The 22,541-nt window shown below is 37.7% G+C and overlaps 1 pseudogene; it reads right to left on the minus strand.

Annotated features, from left to right (window-relative positions):
- Nucleotides 1–19,897: 19,897 nt before the first annotated feature.
- On the minus strand, nucleotides 19,898–20,067 carry LOC145544073 (U2 spliceosomal RNA; annotated as a pseudogene).
- Between the last annotated feature and the right edge of the window lie 2,474 nt (nucleotides 20,068–22,541).

Consider the following 22,541-nt stretch of genomic DNA (forward strand, 5'->3'; position numbering starts at 1 on the left):
CCACTATACTGAAAATTCTAGTTAGTTCATTAAGACAAGAAAAGGAAATAAAAGATACAAATTTAGAAGGAAAACATGAAATTGCCTTTGTTTTCACATAATATGATTGTCAATATGGAAAATCCCCCTAAATCAACAACAAACATTCTGAAACTAATAAGTGAGTATAGCAAGTTTACAGGAAACAAATCACTATACAAAAGTATGGTAACTGATTTCCTGTATACAAAAAATGGACAACTAGGATTTTAAACTCAACCATCAATACTGTTCACAATAGTAGCAAAAAATGAAACACTTAGGTATAAACTTGACAAAATATGTGCAGATCTACACAGATCTATTTATATCTCAATGCTGGTGAAATAAATCCAAGAAAATCTAAATAGATATTCTGTGTTCATGGATTGAAAGACTCAATAGTGTTGATATTAGTTCTTCCTAACTTAATCTAGATTCACTGACATCCCAATCAACATTCCTGCAAGCTATTTTGTAATCATTGAGAAACAGATTCTAAAATTTCTATGAAAAAGTAAAAGATAGAATAGCCAATGTAACACCAAAGAAGACGTATAAGAAGGAGGAGGAGGAAGAGAAGAAGATGAAAATTAGGGGAATCATAATACACAATTTCTAGATGCCCTATAAATCTATAATGATTGAGATAACATGGTTTTGGCAAAAGAACAGACTTGTAGATCAATGAAACAGATTAAAGTGCCCAGATATAGACCTGCACAAATATAGTCACTGATCTTTGACAAAGAAGTAAATGTAGTTTCATGGAGAAAGGACAGTATTTTCAAAAATGGTTCTTGAACAATTGGACATCCATATGCAAGACTTTACACATTTCATGAAATTAACTTAAATGAATCACAGACCTAGATGCAGAACATAAAAGTATAAAATTTCTGGATGATGACATAGGAGAACATCTAGGTAACCTTGGGTTTGATGATAATTTTTTACATACACAAAAAAGGTGATTTTTAAGAGCAAAAACTGATATATTGGATTTTATTAAAATTAAATACTTCCACTTTAAGAAAGATACTGTTAAAAGAATCAAAAGAAAAATCTTACACTGGGAGAAAATATTTGCAAAACACATATTTGAAAAAGAACTTGCATCTAAAATGTAAAAGGAACTTTTAAAATTCAAAAATAAGAATGCAAACAACCCAATTAAAGCATGCTCAAAAGATGTGAGCAAGCACATCTCCAAAGATGGTATGTAGGTGGCAAACAAGTGCATTAAAAGAGCTCAATATCATTTGTCACTTGGGATTTACAAATTAAATTTAATTTACAAATTAAATCCCAAGTAGTAACAAGATACTACTCCATGGATGTTAGGATGACTAAAATCCAGATAAATGACAATATAAATTGCTGGCAAGGATGTGGACTAACAGAAATAGTTCTTCATTGCTGATGGGAATGCAAACTAGTATAGTGCTTTGGAAGACAGTTTGGCAGTATTTGTACGAAGCTAAACATAATTTTGCCGTGTGATCTAGCATTTGCACTTTTAGGTACAGACATACCTTGCTTAATTGCACTATATTTTGTTATACTTCACCAATATTGCTTTTTTTTTCTCACAAATTGAAGGTCTTTAAAAAAATTGAAGGCAACCCCACATAAACAAGTCTATCAGCAAACTGCATTTACTCACTTCACGTCTAGGTGTCACATTTTGCGAATTCTGGCAATATTTAAATTTTTTTATTACTATTATATTTTATATTTGTTATGATGACCTGTGATCAGTGATCTTTGATGTTATTACTGTAGTTGTTTTGCGCTGCCACAAACTGTGTTCATATAAGATGGCAAACTTAATTGATAAATGTTATGTGTATTCTGACTGTTCCACCAACCAGCTGTTCCCCCATCTCTCCCCATTGCCTCAGGGCTTCCTATTCTCTGAGATACACAGTATTGAAATTAGGCCAGTGAATAACTCCACAATGGGCCTCTAACTGTTCAAGTGAAAGGAAGAGTCACACACCTTCTCCTTTAAATCAAAAGCTAGAAATGATAGAACTTAGTGAGGAAGCCATGCTGAAAGTTGAGATAGGTCAAAAGTTAGGTCCTTTTCCTGAATAGTTAGCCAAGTTGTGAATGCAAAGGAAGAAAAATACTGAAGGAAATTAAAGGTGCTGCTAGAGTGAACACGTGAATAAGAGAGTGAAACAGTGTTATTGATGATATGGGAAAAGTTTGAGTGGTCTGGATAGAAGCTCAAACTAGCCACAATATTTCCTTAAGCCAAAGCCTAATCCAGAGCATTCATTAATTTTATGAAGGCCAAGAGATGTGAAGAAGCTGCAGAAGAAACTTTTGAAGGTAATAGAAGTTGGTTTCTGAAGTTTTAGGAAAGAAGTAATTTCTGTAACATCAAAGTGCAAGGTGAAGAAGCAATGCTGATGCAGAAGCTGCAGCAAGTTAATCAGAAGATCTAGCTAAGATCAGTGCTGCTGCTGCTGCTGCTAAGTCGCTTCAGTCATGTCCGACTCTGTGCGACCCCATAGACAGCAGCCCACCAGGCTCCGCCGTCCCTGGGATTCTCTAGGCAAGAATACCGGAGTGGGCTGCCATTTCCTTCTCCAGTGCATGAAAGGGAAAAGTGAAAGTTAAGTCGCTCAGTCATGTCCGACTCCTAGCGACCCCATGGACTGCAGCCTACCAGGCTTCCCTGTCCGTGGGATTTTCCAGGCAAGAGTACTGGTGTGGGGTGCCATTGCCTTCTCCGTTAATGAAGGTGATTACACTAACCAATAGATTTTCCATGTAGATGAGCAGCTTTATTGGAAGAAGATGCCATCTAGGACTTTTCATAGCTAGAGAGGAGAAGTCAATGCCTGGCTTCAGAGCTTCAAATGACAGGCTGACTCTCTTGTTAGAGGCTCTTGCATCAACTAACTTTAAGTTGAAACCATTCTGAAAATTCTAGAGCCCTTCAGAAGTATGTTAAACTACTTTGCCTGTGCTCTATCAATGGAAAAATACAGAGCTTACATGACAGAATATCTGCTTACTACATGGTTTACTATTTTAAGCTCACTGTTAAGACCTACTGTTCAGAAAAAAAGATTCCATTCAGAAGATTACTGCTCACTGACAATGTGCCTGATCACCCAAGAGCTTTGTTGGAGATATCCAATGAGAGTCATACTGTTTTCATGCCTGCTAACACAACCTTCATTGTGCAGCTCGTGGATCAAGGAATAATTTTGACTTCTAAGTCTTACTATTTAAGAAATACATTTTGTAAGGCTGTAGCTGCCATAGATAGTGATTCTTCTAATGGACCTGGGCAAAGTAACTTCAGGAAAACATTTGTCATTCTAAATGCCATTAAGAACAACTGTGATACATGGGAAGAGGCCAAAATATGAACATTAGCAAGAGTTTGGAAGAAGTTAATTCCACCCCCTGTAGGTGATTTTGAAGGGCTCAAAACTTCAGTAGAGGAGATAGCTGCAGATTTGGTGGAAATAGCAAGAAAATCTGAAGCAGAAATGGAGCCTGAAGATATGTCTGTAATGCTGCAATCTCATGATAAAATTTTAATTGATGAGGAGTTACTTCTTAGGGATGAGCAAAGAAAGTGATTTATTGAGGTGGAATCTACTCCTGGTCATGATGCTGTGAAGATTGTTGAAATGACCACAAAGAATTTAGAATATTACATAAACTTACTTGATAAAGCAGCAATAGGGTTTGAGAGGACTGAATCCAATTATGAAAGAAGTTCTACTATAGGTAGAATGCTATCGGATAGCATTGCATATTATAGAGAAATCATTCCTAAAAGGAAGAGTCAATCGATGTGGCAAACTTTATTTTTGTCTTATTTTTAAAAATTCCACAGCTATCCTAACTTTCAACAATCACTACCATGATCAGTCAGCAGCCATCAGCATCAAGGCAAGACACCCCACCTACAAAAGCATTACAACACACTGAAGGCACAGATGATGGTTAGCATTTTTTAGCAATAAAGTATTCTAAAATTAAGGTATATACATTGGTAGGTATTTTTAATCCTATTCTTTTTTGTTAACTAATTATCTTATTTATTTATTTTTGGTTGCACTGGGCCTTTGTTGCTGCATGTGGGCTGTCTCTAGTTGAGGTGATCTGGGGCTAGCCTTCACTGCAGTGCATGGGCTTCTCATTATGGTGACTTCTCTTATTGTAGAGCATGGGCTCTAAGTGCATGGGCTTTAGTAATTACAGCATGTGGACTCAGTTCTGTTGCATGTAAAATCTTCCCTGACCAGGGAATCAAGCCTGTGTCCCCTGCATTGGCAGGCATATTCTTCTCCACTGTACCACCAGAGAAGTCCCATTGGCCATTGTTTTAAATAATGATATTGCACAATTAATAGGTAGCCATATAGTTTAAATATACATTTTATATGGACTGGGAAACCAAAATTCATGTAACTCTATTTATTGTGCTGTTTACCTTATTAGGGCTTCCCAAATGGTGCTAGTGGTAAAGAACATGCCTACCGATGCAGGAGACATAAGAGACGCAGGTTCAATCCCTGGGTCGGGAAGATCCCCTGGAGAAGGAAATGGCCACCCACTCCAGTATTCTTGCCTGGAGAATCCCATGGATGGAGGAGCCTGGCAGGCTGCAGTCCATAAGGTTGCAAAGAGTTGGACACAACTGAAGTGACTTAGCATGCCCACATTTACTTTATTTCAGAGTCTGGAACTGAACCTGCAGTATCTCCTAAGTATGCCTATATTTGGGGCTTCTATGGTACTCAGATGGTAAGAATCTGCCTGCAGTGCAGCAGACCTGGGTTCAATCCCTGGGTCAGGAAGATCCCCTGGAGAAGGCAACCCGCTCCTGTTTCCTTGCCTGGTAGAGGAGCCTGGCAGGCTACAGTCCATGAGGTTGCAAGCAGTTGGACACGACTGACCAACTAACACTTTCACTTTTTTTCATGCTTATATTTACCTGATTGACTTGAAAACTTACATCCTCTCAAAAAACAAAAACAAAAACAAATATTTGTGGCAGTTTTATTCTCAATCACAGAAAAAATTGGAATGAACTGAAACGTCCTTTAATAGGTTAATGGGTAAACAGTGAAATATTATTCAACTATTGTAAAAATGAGCTATCAAGCCAGGAAAAGTCTTGATGAACCTTAGATACATGTTGATTAGTGAAAGAAGCTAGTCTGAAAGGGTTATATACTGTATAGTTCCATTTGTATGACATTCTGGAAGAGGCAATATGATTGTGAAAAGATCAGTGGTTTGCATGGGTGTTGGGGGGTGGTGTGGGGTGTTTGGGTATGTGGAGAAGGTTGAATAGATGGAGCACTCATGAGCTTTATAACATTCTCTTAACCTGGGCTATTGAAATAAAATACCACTGACTAGGTGGTGAAACAACAGATATCTATTTTCTCATAGTTCTGAAGGTTGACTGGCTAGCAGAGCCTTGGGGTAGGGAAGCTGTCTGAGAACAAAGAAGTCACGTGCAAGCCAAGAAAAGAGCTCTAACCAAAAACTGAACCCTCCCAAAATTGATCTTGGACTAGATCTGGAACCAGCATCCAGAACAAAGAAAAAAATTTCTGTTGCATATGCTACCCAGTCTGTGGAATTTTGTTGTGCAAACTGAGCAGACTAAGAACAGCAAACGACTCTGTATAATTATGAATATATGACACTATGCATTTGTTAATACCTATAGAATTTTCAGCACAAAGAATGACTCAATGTATGCAAATGAATAAAAACCCGCTTAGAAGGTTGGGGGATCCCAGAATTGAATGCAGAATGTGACAAGTCAATCTAACTGTATTAATAATGTATGAAACAACTTACTTAAGAAAGTGGAAGGAAAAGAAGCTGACCTAAGTAACTTTGGAAATGGACTTAAGTCTATAATATTAAAGGCAAGAAAAAATGACACATAAACATTATGCTCTAACTGAAACAGTTGTTTCCCATGGGGGTGCTAGTTAAACATTCTGATACTGGTATACATGTATATTGTAATTAAACTATTAATAAATAAATGGCTGATTATGGGAACCAGGCTTTTCACTGTTAGAGTGAAAATTTACAGATAAGCAACAGAAGAAGCTAGAATGATTCATATGGAAAAGGTAACTAGAGTTGGAGACATCAGAATTTACCCAATATAATATCAATATACTTACAGATGATTATACAGAGAAATACTTATAGATATGTTATATACATGGGTTAATATACACACACATATTAACTTGCTCTGTCAGCTGAGAGGGCCCAGAAACGAAGATATCCTGGTAGCAATGAGCACACCTAATACTAAGATCTTGGTTTCTAATACCATCCTCCAATAAAAGAAACCAACATTCCCTGGAAAAATAACTGATTCTGGGATTGGTGCAAGAAATGTACAAAAAGATCCTCAAGTGTTTTATAGTGCTAGAAAATAAGGAAATATTAAAGAAAAAGAAGAAAAAAACCTCACAGTGATGGGAATATATCAGAGACACAGAAACCAATCGAATGAGCTTCCAATGGCCAAATATGGAACACGTTGAGCAACATAATAAAAGAATAGGCTGTAAGAAAAGATTGTAACCCAAATACAAATAAATATCCTTGCATGAGTCCACCTATACTGATATAAATAGATGACTGAATAAAGAATAAATGGGGTGAAGAGACAAATCTCCTGTGTGAAAGGATTCCATGTAATTAATGTACTCTACTTTCAAGGAAGTAGAGCAGAAGTCCTATTCCTTAAGCATGGTAACTTCCTTCCAAAGAGTACAATGTAGAAAGGGGAGGAAAAAAAGTAACTCTACAGTAGAGATACTCGAGAAATACTACTTTAGTCAGATGCTCAAGATCAGCATCAATAATGACAGGGCATTTTGATAATATGTATACTTGATATGACATAGTGCAAATGGCACTTAATCTCTGTGTTCTTCCTCCCTTAAATCTATAACCTGAGTCTAATAGCAAAAAAGCATAAAAAAAAAATCATAGTTAAAAGACATTATACAAAATGCCAACTGGTACTTCTCAAAACTGTCAAGGTTATCAAAACAAGTAAAGTCTGAGAAACTGTCATAGCCAAGAGTAGCCTATGTAGACATGAATAAATATAATGTGATATCTGAATAGCATCTTGGAACAGAAAAGGACATTAGGTAGAAGAAATTCTGAATAAAGTATGGACATTAGTTAATGTCCAGTAAATCCCATTTGTGTAGTTAATGTAATAATATATTAATATTGGTTCATTAAATATAAGAAATGTACCATACTAATGTACGATGTCAGTAAGAGGGGAAATTGGGTGTAAGGTATAGAGGAACTCTGTATATAATCTTCACAATTTTTCTGTAGATATAAAATTGTTCTAAAAATAAAGTCTATTAAATATAAGGATTTTGGAATTGATTAAAGAGAATAAAAAGAATAAAAATCATTTTGGAATAAAAATAGCAACATTAATTGGGAAGATATAAATAAATATAAACAGATTTCTATTCTAAAAATATTGCCACTGAAATTAAATCTTCACAATGAATGAAACAGCATATCACACATAGATACAGAGAGAATTTATGAACTGAACAATGGAGGAAATTGCATTAATGTAGAGAGATAGATGAAAAGATTGATAGTATCAAAAACAAGTTAAAGCCAAGGCAAAGAGAATGAAAAAGTCCAATATACATCTAATGGATATTTGAAAAGATGAAATAGAGAAAATGAGAGGGGGGCAATATTTGAAGATCTGACCGAGAATTTAGCAGAATTGGTAAACACCCAAGAACAACTCGAGGGGAGTAAATAAAAATAAACCCACTCTCACACATTAGAGTAGAACCATGGGACACTTAAGCTGATGAGAAAAAATTTAAAAGCAACCAAAGAGAAAAGACAAATCACAAGGAACAATAATGATGCTGACACAATCAAGTTTCTCCATCTGTAGCAGGGAGGAGACCTACCTACAAATTCTGATGGTAAAGAATGCCACTTCATGATATCTTTTGTGAGATTTTCCACTAGCCTTTCCTATATGCACAACTTAACTTACAGGATGGCATGTACACTTTTCCTTTTTTCTTATATTTCTACAGATAGTAGATGAAGAAAATATTTATTAAACAGACAAAACTTTGAGTAGAGTTCTGTTGGAAGACACGTATTTATATCATAGAATGATATATTCTTTTTTTTTTTTTAACCACACCATGAGGCATGCAGGATATTTGTTCCCCAACCAGGGAAGCCTGGAGCCCCCTGCCGTGGAAGTGTGGAGTTCCAGCCAGTGGAGCCCCAGGGAATTCCTCATGATAAATTCTAAGGTAAAGATATGTAATGTACTTTAAGAACTTATACAAGGGCCACTAAACTCAAGACTGGAATTAGAAATGTGATTATTATTTTTCACAAATCCTTCAGAAGAGGAGAACAAAGAACTTCACTTATGTTATGACATTAAGTCAGATGGATTTCCCAGGTGGCACTAGTGGTAAAGAACCCACCTGCCAACACAGGAGATATAGGAGATGTGGGTTCGATCCCTGTGTCAGGAAGATTCCCCTGGAGGAGGGCTTGGCAACCTACTCTACTATCCTTGCCTGGAGAATCCCATGGACAGAGGACCCTGGAGGGCTACAGTCCATAGGGTTGCAAAGAGTTGGATATAACTGAAGCCATTTAGTATGCATGAAAGTCAGACATATGAGAAAGGAAACTACAAAGTTTTGCATATAAGCAAATCACTTGAATTTGAAGTAAACTTTCCTTTTCTTCACAACAGTGTCAATTTGGTAATGTTGACATGAGAGCATTCTGCCCAGATCAGAAATTCATTACTGATGAGAGTGTCTGTGCTCAGACTGAAGGGCAGAGAAGGTAGAATGGTACCCACCTTCCTTCTCAATGGCCAACACAAAGTGTCTTCCATTTTTGCCACACTTGTTTCCTACTTGAATCTCCAAGTACCAATGAACCAGTTAAACCGGAGAGGAAATGAGAAGAGGAATAGTGTTCGCACTGTTTGGAGAGTAAAATTCTGTAATTGTCTTGTCCCCAAATGACCAGAATTAAGTAACTAGGTTGATACATCTTCAAATCTAATTGACTTAACAATGCAGCTTACTATTATAACTATGCTTCAATATTGTAATTCTACCATTCTTGACCATCCATAAATAAGTGGATTTTAAACTATTTTTTAAAAATAAAAAATAACAAAATCATAGAAGATGAGCTTGGGTTTGAGTCTAATCCTAGCTAGCTGCACTTGAAGGCACAGTTGCCATTTCCTCACCACAATGTGTGACACTTTTATTTTAGTTTTAAAACTGTAGACACAGCCACTGATTAAAAACAGGATGTGGGTGAATAGTCATGCATAGGACTTGCTGGACTAGACATGAGCTAAGATAGTGGTTCTGAAACAGCATCATCAGACCAGTGCTGGCTTGCTGCCCAAGAATCACCTGAGAAACTTGTTAGCATGCAGATTCCCAGGCACCAGATCCCAGATAATCTCTCAGATAGGTCTGGGCGGGGTCCAGGAATCTTCCTTTTAAACAAGCTCCCCAAGAGATTCTCAGACAGATAGTCAAGAAACAGTGCTCTAGAAATTTACTATTTGTTTGCCAGCTGTGGATGTGTTAAAGTGTTGGATTTTGAGTTATAAGAAGAGAAGTATATGAAAAATTATGAGAAATACAAAGATTATTAAAAGTGTCTTTAGAAAAAAGCTGAATTTCTCCTACGAATTTCCTGTTTGATCTCCCATCATGGCTGAGTGAAACCTTTACACTTTCCAGCCTCTATTTCTCCTCATTTTTGGTGTGTAACCCTAACCCCTACTTCACTACAGTGGAAGTCACCTGAAAGGAGTTCCTTTAATTCCCTTCTTCCAACAACTTTGTCTCTCTTTCTCTTTGCCCCTGGTTCAGAGAGAAGGTACTGACTGAAGTGAAACCATGTTATTCCCATCTTTCACATCTTTTTTACTTAACCATTGATGTCTTCCATCAGGCCTATACGTGGTTTGTTTGTTTTTTTTAATTTTTTCTTATTCTGATTTTGACCAATTAGACCTGCTTTTCCAGTATGAAATTAAATAAAATCATATCTCTTCAATATTTAATTTTATGAATCCACAATCTGCTCAGCTTTGAAGGAGGAGACTTTGATTCATGGGTCCTGTTTCACCCTCATTTCTAAATTCCCTGAGAACCATGGGAACTTCTTACTTGATAGTGCTTCCAAACTTCCTGAAAAAAGAAGTGGAGAATTTGAAATGCCACTAGTGGGCCCAGGTTCTGTAACTGTTGCTTTTGCCACAGTCACAAAACATCATTACTGAAATCCTGCCCTGTAGAGTTCAAGGGACTGACATCATCCCTTGTCCTGAGACTTCAGGATCTTGGTATTTTTTGGAAAGAGGCCAGTCTAGGTATTTAATGCAGCCAAAAGAATGTGAGTTTCCAAGATTTCAGTTCTCTTAATTTTCATTCATATGTTGTGTCTGTTTTTAAACTAGATATACACATTTTTAATTAAAAATATAATTTATATGTACTCTATCTTTTGTCTTTAAGACATCTTTCTTAATTGGATGGCTCAATTGAAAGGAGCTGTGGTCTAATTTTGCAAACTGGAGCAACCCCTCTTTGCATACCCAGCAAGGTTCTGGTATTAAGCAAAACCCACCTGCTGAGACCGCTCCTTCCCCTGTGGTGAAATCTCTTTGTGATCTTTTCCTATTAGTGGACTTCATTAAGGACAATTTCAATTCATGAAAGGTCTTAAAGAGCTGGCTTTAGAGTCTGGAGAGAGGGAACCAGTGTTTCTTTTCTGACTTCCTGATTCTCCTCCAACGATATCCAACTTCACATACCAAAGATGCTCTTTGCTGATGAAAGGTCCTGTTTTTTTTACACCTGGTAGGGTAGACTGTGACTTGTGTTGCAACTAGTTCATTAAAGAGCCAAGCTAGTGATTCTTCCCTTATTAACAAAATCATACTCCAAGATTACTTGCTGTCTCCACTTCCAAACTTAAGAGAAATTTGTCATAACATATTTCCCTTAAATATATGTGTATATATACAGATACATGTATATATCTGTGTGTATATATGTATATATACATACATACATATGTATACATCTGTATATATACATCTTCTCTTGACTGATTTCTTCTTGCATCTGTTGCTGTATCTCTTCCCTTCTGTTAACAGCTAATCTTGGAAAAGTGTCATTGACAACCTTCTAAAGAACAAGGCTATGTTTCTTTCAATTAAACTCTGTCTTCCTCAGCCACTTTGTAACATTTGATACCTGCAGTCAGCCTCTTTCCTTTATGAAACACTATGCCTTCTTGATTATTCCTTTTCTGATTTCTCTTTCAGCTACCTAAGTGAGCTATTCCTTAGGTTCTCTCCTCTCGATATTCTTTTCTTGGGGTTCTCATCTTCTGTTATAATTTCGTATACCACTGCTGTGTACCTCAGCAGTTTTCCCAGACATAATTTCTTCCTCTTAATCTAACTGTCTGACCCTATCTTTCCCCGTTTATTCTACATATCCTGTATTTCAGTTATACTGAATGAACAGTGATTCTCTATGATTCAGAGATTGGGGAGAATATATAAATGAGTGATATGACTGGATCACAAATCATATTGAACAGACACACTCTCTCAGTGTCAGGACAGCAGGGAAAGGTGGGTGAGACCCAGGAGGCCATGGCCAGGAAGCCAGCTGCTACTCAGCCCTGCTGAATTATTTTTCAGACTTTGCTCCCTCCTTCCCTCTTTCTTTCTTTTCTCCCTTCCTTCCTTCCTCCCTTCCTCTTGTTCTTTCTTTCTACATGATCTCCCGGTTTCTAAATGTTCAAAACTAAATTTAAAATTTTAGAAAACACATTGCAAACCAACCAGAATATATTTGCCAGCTGTTGGCAGCCTGATGAAAAGCAGTTTGCAACTTCTGGCCTCAAGCTAGATTATTGACAAAAATCCCTGCACAATCCATGCTCTAACTCCAGTCTCTGCCTATTCCACTCACCTTACGAAGTTGCTAGATCTATCTTCCAAAGGTTGAAGTGACCTGCAAGTCATTTTCCAGCAAAACATTTTGTTGTTGGTCAAACCAATCATAAAACCTTAGCAGAACTCTAAATGTTCTTCTCCACATGGTCACAATTTTCCTGTCCAGCCTTATTTGCCCTGCTTCTCTGCCTGTGTCTCTGCCTTAGTGACTTTCTCAACAGATATCTGCTTAACTGCCCCACCAGAGTGACTCAAGCTCCTACCTTCGCTGTTCCTACCTTCACCCACCTTTGGTATGCTCACGTACTTCTGCTCCTGCTAGTGAGAATATACCATTCAAGGTTTATTTGTTTTTGTTCTCAGATGGGCTTGTAATTTTAAAACTGTTGTTGAAATTTGGCCGGACAATATAAAAAGTTAGAAGAAAATAGAAAAAATCCAAAATTATGCAATTAGATTTCTTCACAAGGGTCTTCTAATTTTCCTTTCATTTTAACGAAGCTAAGACTGAATATTCTGGATCATGCTTTATACAAGAAGGATAATGTTGGAGTGCCAGTTAGTGGATCTATACTGAAAGAAGAGTACATGGCCTTAGGTCAAAATGGTGATGAGTGAATCTATACCTGTATGCATGCATGCATAGTCACTTCAGTCAGGTCTGACTCTTTGTAATCCTAGGGACTGTAGCCAACAAGGTTCCTCTGTCCATGGGATTCTCCAGACAAGAATACTAGAGTGGGTAGCCGTTCCTGTCTCCAGGGGATCTTTTGGACCCCGGGATTGAAACTGGATATCTTATTTCTTCTGCATTGGCAGATGGGTTCTTTACCATTAGTGCCTGCTGGAAAGCTCCTATACATGTATATTTTAGGTTAAAATAAACGTATGCCATTTCATGATTATCTGCTTTAATAGATTTTGTAGATTGATCAACTATGTGTCAAAATTATCTCAGATTGTATTTGGTAGTCTGCAACCTCCCTCCCTCTGAAAGGAGAGTGAAAAAGCTGGTTTAAAACTCAACATTCAAAAAACGAAGATTGTGGCATCTGGTCCCATTACTTCATGGCAAATAGATAGAGAAACAATGGAAACAGTTACAGAATTTATTTTCTTGAGCTCCAAAATCACTGCAGATTGTGACTGTAGCCATGAAATTAAAAGACGCTTGCTCCTTGGAAGAAAAGTTATGACCAACCTAGACAGCATGTTAAAAACCAGAGACATTACCTTGTCGACAAAGGTCTGTCTAGTCAAAGCTATGGTTTTTCCAGTAGTCATGTATGGATGTGAGAGTTGGACCATAAAGAAAGCTGAGTGCCAAAGAATTGATGCTTTTGAACTGTGGTGTTGGAGAAGACTCTTGAGAGTCCCTCGGACTGCAAGAAGATCCAACCAGTCCATCCTAAAGGAGATCAGTCCTGAATGTTGATTGGAAAGACTGATGCTGAAGCTGAAGCTCCAATACTTTGGCAACCTGATGCAAAGAACTAACTCATTGGAAAAGACCCTGATGCTGGGAAAGATTGAGGGCAGGAGGAGAAGGGGATGACAGAGGATGAGATGGTTGGATGGCATCACTGACTCGATGGACACGAGTTTGAGCAAGCTCCAGGAGTTGGTGATGGACAGGGAAGCCTGACGTACTGCACTCCATGTGGTCCCAAAGATTCGTACACAACTGAGCCAACTGAACTGAATTGAACCTCCCTTCACCCAAAATTCCTTGACATTATTGTTTTATTTACTTTGCTCTCTCAGCCTATAGGTCCCCCTCTTCATGTCTACTTTTCTGAAATTCATTATTTATAAATTGGCTCAAATGCCATGCTTATCACTCTACATGTGTGCAAATATACATATGCATGCACATCCATACCACACCCACAATTTTCCATTTGAATTTCCTGCTTGATATGAACTCTCTATCCTTTACATCTTTAGTCTTTTTGCTTCTCTTTACTGATATTAATAGTACTGATTCTCTTCTTTGTTATACTGAATAGTGACTTGTGTTTTTATCTTATGCCTTATTCTTTGAAGGCAGATTTATTTATGTATTCATTTCTATGTTTTCCACTGTACCAACCATTGTATATACACATGGGAAGTATCTAGACTGGTTTGGTTTCCTACACCGCAAAACTCCTCTCGCTCCTATTACTTAAGATCAAAGGATGTTGGCTGTCAGTTTTATCTGGACCTCTAATGGGTGCTCAAATCTGTTGAACGATTATATTTATTTTATTTTAATTTTAATTGGAGGCTAATTATTTTACAATATTGTAGTGGTTTTGCCATACATTGACATGAATCTGCCACAGGTGTACGTGTGTTCCCCATCCTGAACCCCCCTTCCACCTCCCTCCCCATCCCATCCCTCTGGGTCATCCCAGTGCACCAGCCCCGAACACCCTGTCTCATGCATCAAACCTGGACTGGCAATTCGTTTCACATACGATAATATACATGTTTCAATGCCGTTCTCCCGAATTGTCCCACCCTTACCCTCTCCCACAGAATCCAAAAGACTGTTCTATACATCTGTGTCTCTTTTGCTGTCTCACATATAGGGTTATCGTTACCATCTTTCTAATTCCATATTTATGTGTTAGTATCCTGTATTGGTGTTTTTCTTTCTGGCTTGCTTCACTCTGTATAATAGGCTCCAGTTTCAACCACCTCATCACAACTGATTCAAATGTATTCTTTTTAATGGCTGAGTAATATTCCATTGTGTATATGTACCACAGCTTTCTTATCCATTCGTCTGCTGATGGACATCTAGGTTGCTTCCATGTCCTGCGATGAACATTGGGGTACATGTGTCTCTTTGAATTAAGGTTTCCTTGGTGTGTATGCCCAGCAGTGGGATTGCTGGGTCATAAGGCAGTTCTATTTCCAGTTTTTTGAGGAATCTCCACACTGTTCTCCATAGTGGCTGCATTCCCACCAACAGTGTAAGAGGGTTCCCTTTTCTCCTCACCCTGTCCAGCATTTAGTGCTTGTTGACTTTTGGATAGCAGCCATTCTGACTGGCATGAAATGGTACCTCATTATGGTTTTGATTTGCATTTCTCTGATAATGAGTGATGTTGAGCATCTCTTCATGTGTTTGTTAGCCATCTGTATGTCTTCTTTGGAGAAATGTCTGTTTAGTTCTTTGGCCCATATTTTTTTGATTGGGTCGTTTATTTTTCTGGAATTGAGTTGCAGGAGTTGCTTTTATATTTTTGAGGTTAATTCTTTGTCAGTTGCTTCATTTGCTATTATTTTCTCCCATTCTGAAGGCTGTTTTTTCACCTTGCTTATAGTTTTCTTTGTTGTGCAAAAACTTTTAAGTTTAATTAGGTCCCATTTGTTTATTTTTGCTTTTATTTCCAATACTCTGGGAGATGGGTCATGGAGGATCCTGCTGTGATTTATGTCAGAGAGTGTTTTGCCTATATTTTCCTCTAGGAGTTTTATAGTTTCTGGTCTTACATTTAGATCTTTAATCCATTTTGAGTTTATTTTTGTGTATGGTGTTAGGAAGTGTTCTAGTTTCATTTTTTTACAAGTGGTTGACCAGTTTTCCCAGCACCATTTGTTAAAAAGATTGTCTTTTCTCCATTGTATATTCTTGCCTCTTTTGTCAAAGATAAGGTGTCCATAGGTACATGGATTTATCTTTGGGCTTTCTATTTTGTTCCATTGATCTATGTTTCTGTCTTTGTGCCAGTACCTTACTGTCTTGATCACTGTAGCTTTGTGGTAGAGCCTGAAGTCGGGCAGGTTGATTCCTCCAGTTCCATTCTTCTTTCTCAAGATTGCTTTGGCTATTCAAGGTTTTTTGCATTTCCATGCAAATCGTGAAATTATTTGTTCTAGTTCTGTGAAAAATATCTTTGGTAGCTTGATAGGGATTGCATTGAACCTATAGATTGCTTTGGGTAGTATACTCATTTTCACTATATTGATTCTTCCAATCCACAAACATGATATATTTCTCCATCTATTTGTGTCCTCTTTGATTTCTTTCATCAATGTTTTATAGTTTTCTATATAGCAAACAGTGAGAGTTTTACTTCTTTTTTTTTTTTTTTTTTTTTATAAATTTATTTATTTTAGTTGGGGGCTAATTACTTTACAACATTGACATGAATCAGCCATGGGTTTACATGTGTTCCCCCTCCCGGACCCCCCACCCACCTCCCTCCCCATCCCATCCTGGATTTCTTTTATTTATTTTTCTGCTCTGATTGCTGTGGCGAAAACTTCCAAAACTATGTTGAATAGTAGTGGTGAGAGTGGGCACCCTTGTCTTGTTCCTGACTTTAGGGGAAACGCTTTCAATTTTTCACCTTTGAGGATAATGTTTGCTGTGGGTTTGTCATATATAGCGTTTATTATGTTGAGATATGTTCCTTCCATTCCTGCTTTCTGGAGGATTTTTATCATAAATGGATGTTGAATTTTGTTAAAGGCTTTCTCTGCATCTAATGAGATAATCATATGGATTTTATCTTTCAATTTGTTAATGTGGTGTATTACGTTGATTGATTTGTGGATATTGAAGAATCCTTGCATCCCTGGGATAAAACCCACTTGGTCATGATGTATGATCTTTTTAATATGTTGTTGGATTCTGTTTGCTAGAATTTTGTTAAGGATTTTTGCATCTATCTTCATCAGTGATGTTGACCTGTAGTTTTCTTTTTTTGTGGCATCTTTGTCTGGTTTTGGTATTAGGGTGATGGTGGCCTCATAGAATGAGTTTGGAGGTTTACCTTCCTCTGCAATTTTCTGGAAGAGTTTAAGTAGGATAGGTGTTAGCTCTTCTCTAAATTTTTGGTAGAATTCAGCTGTGAAGCCGTCTGGTCCTGGGGTTTTTATTGCTGAAAGATTTCTAATTGCTGTTTCAATTTCCATGCTTGTGATGGGTCTGTTAAGATTTTCTATTTCTTCCTGGTTCAGTTTTGGAAAGTTGTACTTTTCTAAGAATTTGTCCATTTCTTCCAAGTTGTCATATAGCATTGGCATATAGTTACTGATAGTAGTCTCTTATGATCCTTTGTATTTCTGTGTTGTCTGTTGTGATCTCTCCGTTTTCATTTCTAATTTTGTTGATTTGATTCTTCTCCCTTTGTTTCTTGATGAGTCTGGCTAATGGCTTGTCAATTTTATCTTCTCAAAGAACCAGCTTTTGGCTTTGTTGATTTTTGCTATGGTCTCTTTTGTTTCTTTTGCATTTATTTCTGCCCTAATTTTTAAGATTTCTTTCCTTCTACTAACCCTGGGGTTCTTCATTTTTTCCTTTTCTAGTTGCTTTAGGTGTAGAGTTGGGTTATTTATTTAACTTTTTTCTTGTTTCTTGAGGTGAGCCTGTATTGCTATGAACCTTCCCCTTAGCACTGCTTTTATAGTGTCCCATAGGTTTTGGGTTGTTGTGTTTTCATTTTCATTCATTTCTATGCATATTTTGATTTCTTCTGTGATTTGTTGGTTATTCAGCAGCGTGTTGGTAAGCTTCCATATGTTGGAATTTTTAATAGCTTTTCTCCTGTAATTGACATCTAATCTTACTGCACTGTGGTCAGAAAAGATGCTTGGCATGATTTCAATTTTTTTGAATTTTCCAAGGCTAGATTTATGGCCCAGGATGTGATGATCTAGCCTGGAGAAGGTTCCATGTGCACTTGAGAAAAGGTGAAATTCATTGTTTTGGGGTGAAATGTCCTACAGACATCAATTAGGTCTAACTGTATCATTTAAAGTTTGTATTTCCTTGTTAATTTTCTGTTTAGTTGATCTATCCATATGTGTGAGTGGGGTATTAAAGTCTCCCACTATTATTGTGTTATTGTTAATTTCCCCTTTCATACTTGTTAGCATTTGCATTACATATTGCAGTGCTCCTATGTTGGGTGCTTATATATTTATAATTGTTGTATCTTCTTGGATTGATCCTTTGATCATTATGTACTGTCCTTCTTTGTCTCTTTTCAAAGCCTTTATTTTAAAGTCTATTTTATCTGTTATGAGTATTGCTACTCCTGCTTTCTTTTGGTCTCCATTTGCGTGAAATATATTTTTCCATCCCTTCACGTTCAGTCTGTATGTGTCCTTTGTTTTGAGGTGGGTCTCTTGTAGACAACATATATAGGGGTCTTGTTTTTGTATCCATTCAGCCAATCTTTGTCTTTTGGTTGGGGCATTCAGCCCATTTACATTTAAGGTGATTATGGATAAGTATGATCCCGTTGCCATTTACTTTGTTGTTTTGGGTTCGAGTTTATACACCCTTTCTTGTTTCCTGTCTAGAGAAGATCCTTTAGCATTTGTTGGAGAGCTGGTTTGGTGGTGCTGAATTCTCTCAGCTTTTGCTTGTCTGTAAAGCTTTTGATTTCTCCTTCATATTTGAATGAGATCCTTGCTGGGTACAGTAATCTGGGCTGTAGATTTTTCTCTTTCATCACTTCAAGTATGTCCTGTCATTTCCTTCTGGCCTGAAGCGTTTCTGTTGAAAGATCAGCTGTTATCCTTATGGGAATCCCCTTGTGTGTTATTTGTTGTTTTTCCCTTGCTACTTTTAATATTTTTTATTTGTGTTTGATCTTTGTTAATTTTTGGGGTGACTATTTCCTTTCCCATTTTAGGGAAGTTTTCAAATATTATCTCCTCAAGTATTTTCTCGTAGTCTTTCTTTTTGTCTTCTTCTGGGACTCCTATGACTCGAATGTTGGGGCGTTTAACATTGTCCCAGAGGTCTCTGAGGTTGTCCTCATTTCTTTTAATTCTTTTTTCTTTTTTCCTCTCTGCTTTATTTATTTCTACCATTCTATCTTATACCTCACGTATCCTATCTTCTGCCTACATTATTCTACTGTTGGTTCCTTCCAGAGTGTTTTTGATCTCATTTATTGCATTATTCATTATATATTGACTCTTTTTTATTTTTTCTAGGTCTTTGTTAAGCATTTCTTGCATCTTTTCAATCCTTATCTCCAGGCTATTTGTCTGTAACTCCATTTTGTTGTCAAGATTTTGGATCATTTTCACTATCATTATTCTGAATTCTTCATCAGGTAGATTCCCTATCTCTTCCTCTTTTGTTTGGTTTGGTGGGCATTTATCCTGTTCCTTTACCTGCTGAGTATTTCTCTGCCTTTTCATCTTGTTTATATTGCTGTGTTTGGGGTGGCCTTTCCGTATTCTGGCAGTTTGTGGTTCCTCATTATTGTGGAGGTTCCTCGCTCTGGGTGGGATTGGACGGGTGGCTTGTCAAGGTTTCCTGGTTAGGGAAACTTGTGTCGGTGTTGTAGTGGGTGGAGCTGGATTTCTTCTCTATGGAGTGCAATGAAGTGTCCAGTAGTGAGTTTTGAGATATCAATGGGTTTGGTGTGACTTTGGGCAGCCTGTATATTGAAGCTCAGGGCTATGTTCCTGTGTTGCTGGAGAATTTGCGTGGTATGTCTTGCCCTGGAACTTGTTGGCCCTTGGGTGAACGATTGTATTTAAATACCCAAGAGACTAAAATCTGTCACAGAATCTGCAGGCCAGTAATAATGAATTTCTTCCCTTTCTCTGTCATCAAAGTTGACAAACTCAGGGGAAAAAATACACTGAGTTTAGAAATGGTATATTGCCAGACCAATACTGAGTTGATATTCACTGGTTTTAGCAAAATCTTTGTATTTAATGCATGTTCATGTTTGCAGTATGTATGTTTATTTTATGATTTGAGATTGTATATAAATCCACATGCTTTACTTCTCTGCAGTTGGAGGTTTTGATTGTCGCTTTTTTAAGGGAAAGATTTCACATTCAAAGTGGTCCTAAAGATATTTATTGATGTTTTTGCCTTAAAAACAAACAACAACAACAACAAGTATTGTGTATGTATCACTAGCCATGGAACAGATAAAAACTTGGAAGTCATTTTAAACTGATAAAAACAGATACTATACTTTATCTTAGCCAAAAGGCTGAGAAGTGATGACAATCATTTTAGAAAAGCAATAGAAATATGTGTGCCCACTGGGCTTATTTTGGAAACAAAAAGAATTTGAAAATGTCAAGTTTACAAGAGCAGAATCCCTTTGTAAGGTGCCAGAACATGGAACATGCTTAACAGGAATGAAGCATGGATTATTGACATTCCTCAAATTGCTAGGGGAAGCACACTGACTGAAACCGCCCACTCTGGCCAGGCATCATAGTAACCATTTGCATGAGCTGTTTTACGACAGGAGATAAAACAACTGAAAAGGTGGAACACGGAACTAATAAGCCACCACCACCTGGGAGAGTTCAGGAAAGGTCAAAATATGATACCACGTGTCCAACCACCTCCCAGAATCCTTCTCACTGGCATCCATCTTGGCTGAACAAGGCGTGTACCACCAGGAACGACTCTGAGTTAGAATGATTGGCTGAAGGCAACCAGGAAACTAACCCCATCGCCATAAAACCTGAGACTGCAAGCCATGTAGCTAACCAATCCTCCTGGGTTCTCTTACCCTATTCTATTGCTCTCTGCCCGGGCACCCCTTCCCAATAAAATCTCTTGCTTTGTCAATACATGTGTCTCCTTGGATGATTCATTTCCGAGTGTTAGACAAGAGCCCACTTTCAGGCCCTGGAAGGGATCCCCCTTCCTGCAACAAAATGAGAATGTTCATGAGCATAGTTGCCTGGCAGTGAGAAAACAATTTTGTGTTTTTATTAAATCATATTAAACATATTGACAGTTAACTCCTACTCACTTCCTCAGAGGAGTTTTTGTCAACATCTTAGTGAGCTTTCTTACACACCTTTGTCTGGGCATTGACATATTAAATTGTGGCTTAAAAATATATATATGTGTGTGTGTGTGTGTGTGTGTGTGTATAAAATTGTAGTTTTTAATATCCCCAAACCAAAAACATTTAATATATTTATATAAATGAGTTATACCATATATAATGCTCAATAACTTGATGTTTTAAATTTCATCAGAGTCTACTTATTTTTGTAAAATTTAGAATCAAGTTTTTAATATCTAAGCTTTTTAAAATTTATTTCACCTTGAAATTTCTTATTAAGTTTAAAAAATTTTTTTCCTTCTCATTAGCGTTGTAACTATTTTAATGAATCCCTTTCTTATGCTAATAATTTCCTGATTTTCTTCTTCCCTGTGTGTGCTGGTTACAGGTATCCAATCACCCCATTCCCACCCCATCCTCCTTATACTATTTGAAGTTTGTTGTTATTGTTCAGTCCCTAAGTGGTGTCCTGACTCTTGGCGACCCCATGGACTGTAGAATGCAGCAAGCCAGTCTTCCCTGTCCTTCACTATCTCCCAGAGTTTGCTCAAATTCACATCCATTGAGTTGGTGATGCTATCTAAACATTTCATCTTCTGCCGCCCCCTTCTTTTGCCATTAGTCTTTCCCAGCATCAGGGTGTTTTCCGAAGAGCTGGCTCTTAGCATCAGGTGGCCAAAGTATTGGAGTTTCAGCTTCAACATCAGTCCTTCCAATGAACACCCAGGACTGATCTCCTTTAGGATGGACTGGTTGGATCTCCTTGCAGTCCAAGGGACTCTCAAGGGTCTTCTCCAACACCACAGTTCAAAAGCATCAATTCTTTGGTGTTCAGCTTTCTTTATAGTCCAACTTTCACATCCATACATGACCACCGGAAAAACCATAGCCTTGACTAGACGGACCTTTGTTGACAAACTAATGTCTCTGCTTTTTAATATGCCTTCTAGGTTGGTCATAACTTTCCTTCCAAGGAGTAAGCGTCTTTTAATTTCATGGCTGCAGTCACCATCAGCAGTGATTTGGGAGCCCAGAAAAATAAAGTCAGCCACTGTTTCCACTGTTTCTCCATCTATTTACCATGGAGTGATGGGACCAGATGCCATGATCTTAGTTTTCTGAATGTTGAGCTTTAAGCCAACTTTTTCACTCTCCTCTTTTACTTTCATCAAGAGGCTCTTTAGTTCTTCTTCACTTTCTGCCATAAGGGTGGTGTCATCTGCATATCTGAGGTTATTGATATTTCTCCTAACAATCTTGATTCCAGCTGGTGCTTCCTCCAGCCCAGCGTTTCTCATGATGTATTCTGCATATAAGTTAAATAAGCAGGGTGACAATATACAGCCCTGACCTAATCCTTTTCCTATTTGGAACCAGTCTGTAGTTCCATGTCCAGTTCTAACTGTTGCTTCCTGACCTACATACAGGTTTCTCGAGAGGCAGGTCAGGTGGTCTGGTACCCCCAACTCTTTCAGAATTTGCTGGAGTCCAGCTCCGACAGCCAGGGATGCACTGAAGGGATGAACGGGGTTGGCGGAGAAAATGATGCAGTCTCTCGCTCAAAGCACTGGGCTGCATGTTTATTTTAAGCACCAGGTTTTCTTTTATACTTTTACAAAAGCATTAGGTCAGAGGTATGACATCTTCAGTTTCCTCTCACCCAGATT

The sequence above is a fragment of the Giraffa tippelskirchi genome, chromosome 3 (assembly GCF_054371585.1).
Source record: "Giraffa tippelskirchi isolate mGirTip1 chromosome 3, T2T-mGirTip1v1.2.pri, whole genome shotgun sequence".
NCBI classification, from domain to species: domain Eukaryota; kingdom Metazoa; phylum Chordata; class Mammalia; order Artiodactyla; family Giraffidae; genus Giraffa; species Giraffa tippelskirchi.